The 6,123-nt window shown below is 41.5% G+C and overlaps 1 non-coding gene across 1 annotated transcript; it reads right to left on the bottom strand.

Moving 5' to 3' along the window:
* Positions 1-1,491: 1,491 nt before the first annotated feature.
* Positions 1,492-1,598, bottom strand: LOC118480019. Its single transcript, XR_004861660.1, has one exon. It is a non-coding gene; the product is annotated as a small nucleolar RNA R71 (small nucleolar RNA).
* Between the last annotated feature and the right edge of the window lie 4,525 nt (positions 1,599-6,123).

The following is a 6,123-nucleotide window of genomic DNA, read 5'->3' as shown; positions in this document are numbered from 1 at the left end:
TTTAGGACTATATCCCCGCTGACTCAGACTACTTAGTCGAGGGTAACGTCACCGCCAAAAGCGGGGCCAATCATAATTTGCATTAATAACTTAATTCATTATCTTCCAATAATCCAACCCTTTAGGATTGTATCCTTGCTGACTCAAACTATTGGGTTGAGGGTAACGTCGCCTTTAAAAGAGGGGCCTACTACAATAACTAAGATAATCTCTTAAACAAGTGCAAAAGTGCGAAAATAATCAAAGGTTATACTAATACACGAGTCGGATCCAAGTGATTCATCTTGTCTATCTGTTTTTATTTTGTTTTTATTTTATTTTTATTTTTCAGCATTTAGTTAGTTTTTATTTTCTTAGTTTAAAAACCTTTTCTAACATTTTGATTTGATTAGACGTTGAGGATAAACCGGTACTAAAAGCTCTTGTGTCCTTGGACGACCTCGGTATCTTACCAACACTATACTACGTCCACGATGGGTGCACTTGCCCATATGTGTGTTTAGTGTTAGTAAATATCGTGTTTTATAAATTTAAAACTTGGCTAAAAGTGTAAAAAGGGCTTAAAATATACATCAAAAATATATTACACTACACACGCATCAAGTTTTTGGCGCCGCTGCCGGGGACAAAAGGATTTTAAGAAAGTTAGGAATCAACGGCCTAATCATATTTTTATTTTTTCTTTTTTTTAGGATTTTTCTTAGTTTTTCAGCTTCTGCAGAGCTCAGCACGGGCCGTGCCTGGTCGGACACGGGCCGTGCCCAGCATTGTTACTGGCAGTTTTAGTTTTCCAAGTTACAGAAGGCTGACCACGGGGCCGTGTCGGTGCAACACGGGGCCGTGCCCAACTCTCCAGTAACTGGGATCTGGAAAACAATCACTGTAACTCCGACCACGGACCGTGTTCACTGAGCACGGGGCCGTGGTGAACCTTCTGACCAGCATTCTTTTCTGTTTTTATTGCAGGACTTGGAACCAGACGTCACCCCTACGTAGTGTATGAGCTCCAGTTCCAATAAGGACATCAAAGAACCTCTAGAAGAACCCGAACGCTTTCTCAGAAAAAGACTAAAAGCCAAGAACCAAGAGAAAGTTTCGGGGAATCCACTTCCAATGGCGGACCAACGTACCCTCATGGATTATCTACGACCCACCGTAGGTAACCTAGGCGCCGCTATCAACGCACCGAATGTTGAAGCCAATAACTTCGAACTTCGGCCGCATTTGATACAAATGCTCCAAAACTCCGCAACCTTCCATGGGCTTGCGGACGAGGATCCCCATCTACATATTAGTAATTTCTTAGAAATATGTGATACCTTTCGGATCAATGGAGCATGAAATGACGCCATCCGCCTTTGAATGTTTCCTTTCTCACTAAAAGACCGAGCAAAAGCTTGGCTCAACGCCCTCCTAGCTGGATCGGTAAACACCTGGGATGAACTAGCCCGAAAATTTCTATATAAGTATTTCCCTCCCGCTAAAACGGCTAAATTAATGACTGAAATTAATACATATTCACAAGAGGACGAGGAATCCTTATATGAAACTTGGGAAAGGTTCAAGGAGCTATTGCGAAAGTGTCCACATCACGGCCTTGCGATATGGCAACAAGTATCCACTTTCTATAATGGGTTGTTGCCACACACAAGGCAGACACTTGATTCTAGCTCCGGGGGACTTTTAGGTAATCACCGCCCGCATGAAATATATAACCAAATTGAGGAAATTGCTCAAACCAATTTTCAGTGGCACACTCCCCGAGGCAATAAATCTATTGCCCCGGGCACCCATAAGGTTGATGAGAGCACTTCTTTACAAGCCCAAATCGAGGCTCTTTCTTCAAAGATAAAAAAATTGGAAATGACAAAAACAGTCTCGATTATGGCTTGTGAAGGGTGTGGTGGGCCACATGAAAATTGGAGTTGTATGAAAGAAACAGACGATCAACAAGAGTCGGTAAGCTACATTGACAATAGACCTAGGCCGTTGGGTTCCCCCAACAGGCACTTACAACCAAGGATGGCGAAACCACCCTAACCTTGGTTGGAGAGAGCCCGACAATAGTAGTAACCAACAAACCCAAGGAACAAACTTTCAACAACCAAGAAATGAGTCACAAAATTTCACTCAACAACAAGGTGGACGAGAAAGGCTTGAAGATACTGTATCTCGCCTCATCTCCGACGCTGAAAAGAAAAACTCGGAAAGGTTTCTACAATTAGAATCAAATTTAGAAACCAACAAGCTAGTATTCAAAACATAGAAAAACAATTAAATCAACTAGCTCAAAATTTTTCCGAGAGACCACAAGGTGCATTACCAAGCAATACCGAAACAAACCCGAAAGCGCAAGTTCATCTCATCACATTACGAAACCGCACCGTGGGGCCTGCGGAAGCACCACCGCCGACAGAAGAGACTATACCCCCGCCTCCGCAGGAGAAGAACTCCCCTCAATCATCAGAGCCTACCAAGGCTCCTCGAGTTCCGTACCCCGGTAGGTTAATTCGTCAAAAGACCAATGAGCAATTCGCAAAATTCGAAAGTCTATTAAAATAATTGCATGTCAATATTCCTTTTATTGATGTCCTAACCCAAATGCCCAAATACTCTAAGTTCATGAGGGACTTCCTCACTCATAAAAAGAAAATTGAAACCTTGCAATTAGTTAACTTAGGCGAAGAGTGCTCTGCCCTCGTACTCAACAAACTTCCCTAAAAGAAAATCGATCCCGGAAGCTTCACGATTCCCTGCTCGATCGGGGACTCCCCCGTTCGTAATGCACTAGCCGACCTTGGGGCAAGCATTAACCTCATGCCTTCATCAATGTTTAAAAGACTCGGTCTAGGAACAACGAGTCCTACAAAAATGAGCATACAACTTGCTGATCGATCCGTCAAATTCCCACAAGGTGTCATCGAAAACGTCATAGTAAAGGTAAACAAATTTGTCTATCCGGCAGATTTTGTCATACTCGACATGAATGACGGAACGCTCAGCCTAAGGTAAGGAGATGATGAAGTACAATTCGGGGTTGGGAAGAGAATAGAGGACGACGACCCGGTCAACTACATGAAGGTTATTGATTCGAGTTTGGATGCTGCTCTCCGACGGTGCAACATGGGATGCCAAACATCCCACTCAGAAAATATATAACCGCACATTGGGTCTAGCCAAGGACCCTTATAAATGTGGCGCACCACGGAGGCATTCCGCGGAACTATCCTTAGTTTAGTTTAATCTTTTAGTTTTAATTTGCAGAAATAAAACACACTCATGGTGGTAAAGGATGAAAAGGGGAACGAGAAACATGGACCCATGCACAAGAACAAGGCAACCCGACATCAATTTCTCCAATACAAAAGGTTCAACACGGGCCGTGTCCAACCAACACGACCCCGTGCTGAACCCCCTGCAGGAAAACGCCCAGTTCAGGTAACTGGACACGGGTCGTGTTCACCAAACACGCCCCCGTGTCCAGGCTTCTGTTTCTTTTCTTTAATTTTCGTTACTGGCACCTGAACACGGGGCCGTGTCCGGTCCCCACGGGGCCGTGTCCAGACTGCCAGTAACATAAAATCTTTGCTTTTAACACCATATTACACATCTAATCAACCTAAAAATTTATTTTTGGGACACATTGAGGACAATGTGTAATTTAAGTGTGGGGGAGATGCTAAAACCTTGAAATTTTGCAAGTCCTAATAACAAGCCTTACACAAAACTCTATTGGAACCGCTAAACACCCCAAATTTTTTCAAAAAAAAAAAAAAAAAGTTCTCATTTTTTTACTTGTCTAAAGTTTAAGTTAGGAATCCTAAGATTAATAAGGTTATATTTTTACAAATTTACAACCGAGAGCGTCGTGATAAAAAGAACCAACATACGGAAATTACGAAACGGCATGACAAGCTTAGTTAAAATTTGATTATATATACTTGATCACATAGAAAAACCCATTCCCACAAAAAGTGAGTTTTGAGCCTTTATTGAGCATACAAATTTACATCTTTAGACTAAATGCTCATTTTTCGTTTCTTGTGTGAATAGCCGCTTGGTTTTTACGACTCTAGAACTTGCCACGACAATTCATTCCCGGTCCTTACCAACTTAAACCCAAGTAAGTAAATGATGGAGGCATTAGGACTAACCCTTTTTCTTTCCACACCATTATTTTTCATTTTTTTACCACCTACCCAAAATCCCCCTAGTTAACCCCTTTGAGCCTAAACCTTTCATTTCTTTACCCTAAAACCCTTTTACCCAACAAAACCCTTTTTATTTTTACCTTTTATTTTAGTAACAAGCTCGGTTTTTGTGAGTGTGACTAAAAAAAATGATGAAATGAAGATAGAAATAAACAAACAAAGCTCTTGAAACAAAAGCTTGTTTGAAGAAATACTTCGAAATAAAAATTCACTAAAACAAAGTGTTTTACGAAAACCGACGCTTTTTACGCTTTTCGCCCTTTTCCACTAACCCATTCATCCACCTTTAGCCCAAGCCTTTACCCAAAAAAGTCCTCTTGATATTTACAAAGGTAACAAGTTAAAAAGGAGGAGGATTGATTGCTTGGCAAGCTTATGGTAGGAACAAGTTCCATGCCGCTCTCGAGTGATTCACTAAAAATACACCTTCGGCCGAGTGTGAGTGATTTCTCCCGTGAGGTATGTGAACTTGTATATAAATAGAATTTTAAAGGCATGTTATGCCCAAATAAGTAATTTTTCCTATGAAACATTCTAAACAAATCATAACGAATAGGATTGTAAATAAATAAAAATAAAACCCAAAAAAAATCTTGGATTCCCGACACTCTATGACAAGCCAAAACCTTCTCTTCTACCCATTCCATTTGGGAGTGTAAGCCACATATTAAAGAGTTTTGCTTGAGGACAAGCAAAAGTTCAAGTGTGGGGGTATTTGATGTGTGTAAAATGCAACATATAAATTACATCAAATGAGGCATAAAACTAACCCTTTTTGAGTACTAATGTTGGAAAAAGAGTGCTTTTGTCTTCCTTTTATATTTTCAGGATTAAATGAGCTCAAATTCACAAAAGAAGCAAAAAGACAGCTAAATCTAACATAAATACAAGAAAAGGAACATAAGTGGATTGCCCGATCCTCCCAAGCAAAATAGAGAAGACAGAAGACTGAACACGCCCCGTGCTCAGCCAGCACGGGGCCGTGCCCAAGAAGCAGCAGAAAAGACAAACCTATAGAAGCTTCTATTGCCCACAACGGGGCTGTGTCCAGCGGACACGGAGGCGTGGCGAAAGTACAGCAGGCGCATTAATTGTAATTGCGAATTACAATTAATGAAGAGAGAGAGTGTCAGACAGGCACGGGGGCGTGTCCAGCGGACACGGGGCCGTGCCCAGCCTTCTGTTCAGCCTATAAATAGGAGTGCTTGGTTTCATTGCAACTCATCCATTGGCACACCACCTCTCTGAGACTTCATCCACCACCCACCACCACCATAACACCATCATCCACCACCATCATCCATTGTCCATCATAGAGTGTGTGAGTCGTCTCGGGATCCAAGATTGATCGTAAGAGTTCTTGACAATCAAGGCCATGTTTGCCTAAGTCTCTTACATCACTTGGTGAAGACAAGTGTTTAGTATAATACTTTTTATTTTTAATCTTTTGCACTTTTTATTTGGTTTTGTATTAATGACTTTAATAACTAGTTGCTTATGTTGAAGGTGATCTTTCCTTATCGTTTGTCCGTGGTGTCTTGGCATTATTTTACTGTCTATATAAAATAAAAGATTTTCACCATTCATATCTCCACGGTCTATATGGAGGTATGTTGGCTACCTGGTCGGGGGTTAAGGGAACGGTTTGGTAAGGGTCTTGCCCTTGTTCAACGTTTAGAGGTCCTGCAAGGAACCTGGGTCAAATTTAGTAGGATCTCCTTCAATGCCCATAGGTATTGGATGGCGGGGATCCAAACTCTTTGACCCCCTCATAAGTTAACTACTATTAATACTATAACCCGGCTGACTCAGACTACTTAGTCGAGGGTAACGTCACCGCCAAAAGCGGGGCCTACCATAATTTGCATTAATAACTTAATTCATTATCTTCCAATAATCCAACCCTTTAGGA

The sequence above is a fragment of the Helianthus annuus genome, chromosome 6, assembly GCF_002127325.2.
Source record: "Helianthus annuus cultivar XRQ/B chromosome 6, HanXRQr2.0-SUNRISE, whole genome shotgun sequence".
NCBI lineage: Eukaryota > Viridiplantae > Streptophyta > Magnoliopsida > Asterales > Asteraceae > Helianthus > Helianthus annuus.
The sequence above is the reverse complement of the archived record's forward strand: the minus strand, read 5'-3'. Positions and strand labels throughout refer to the sequence as shown.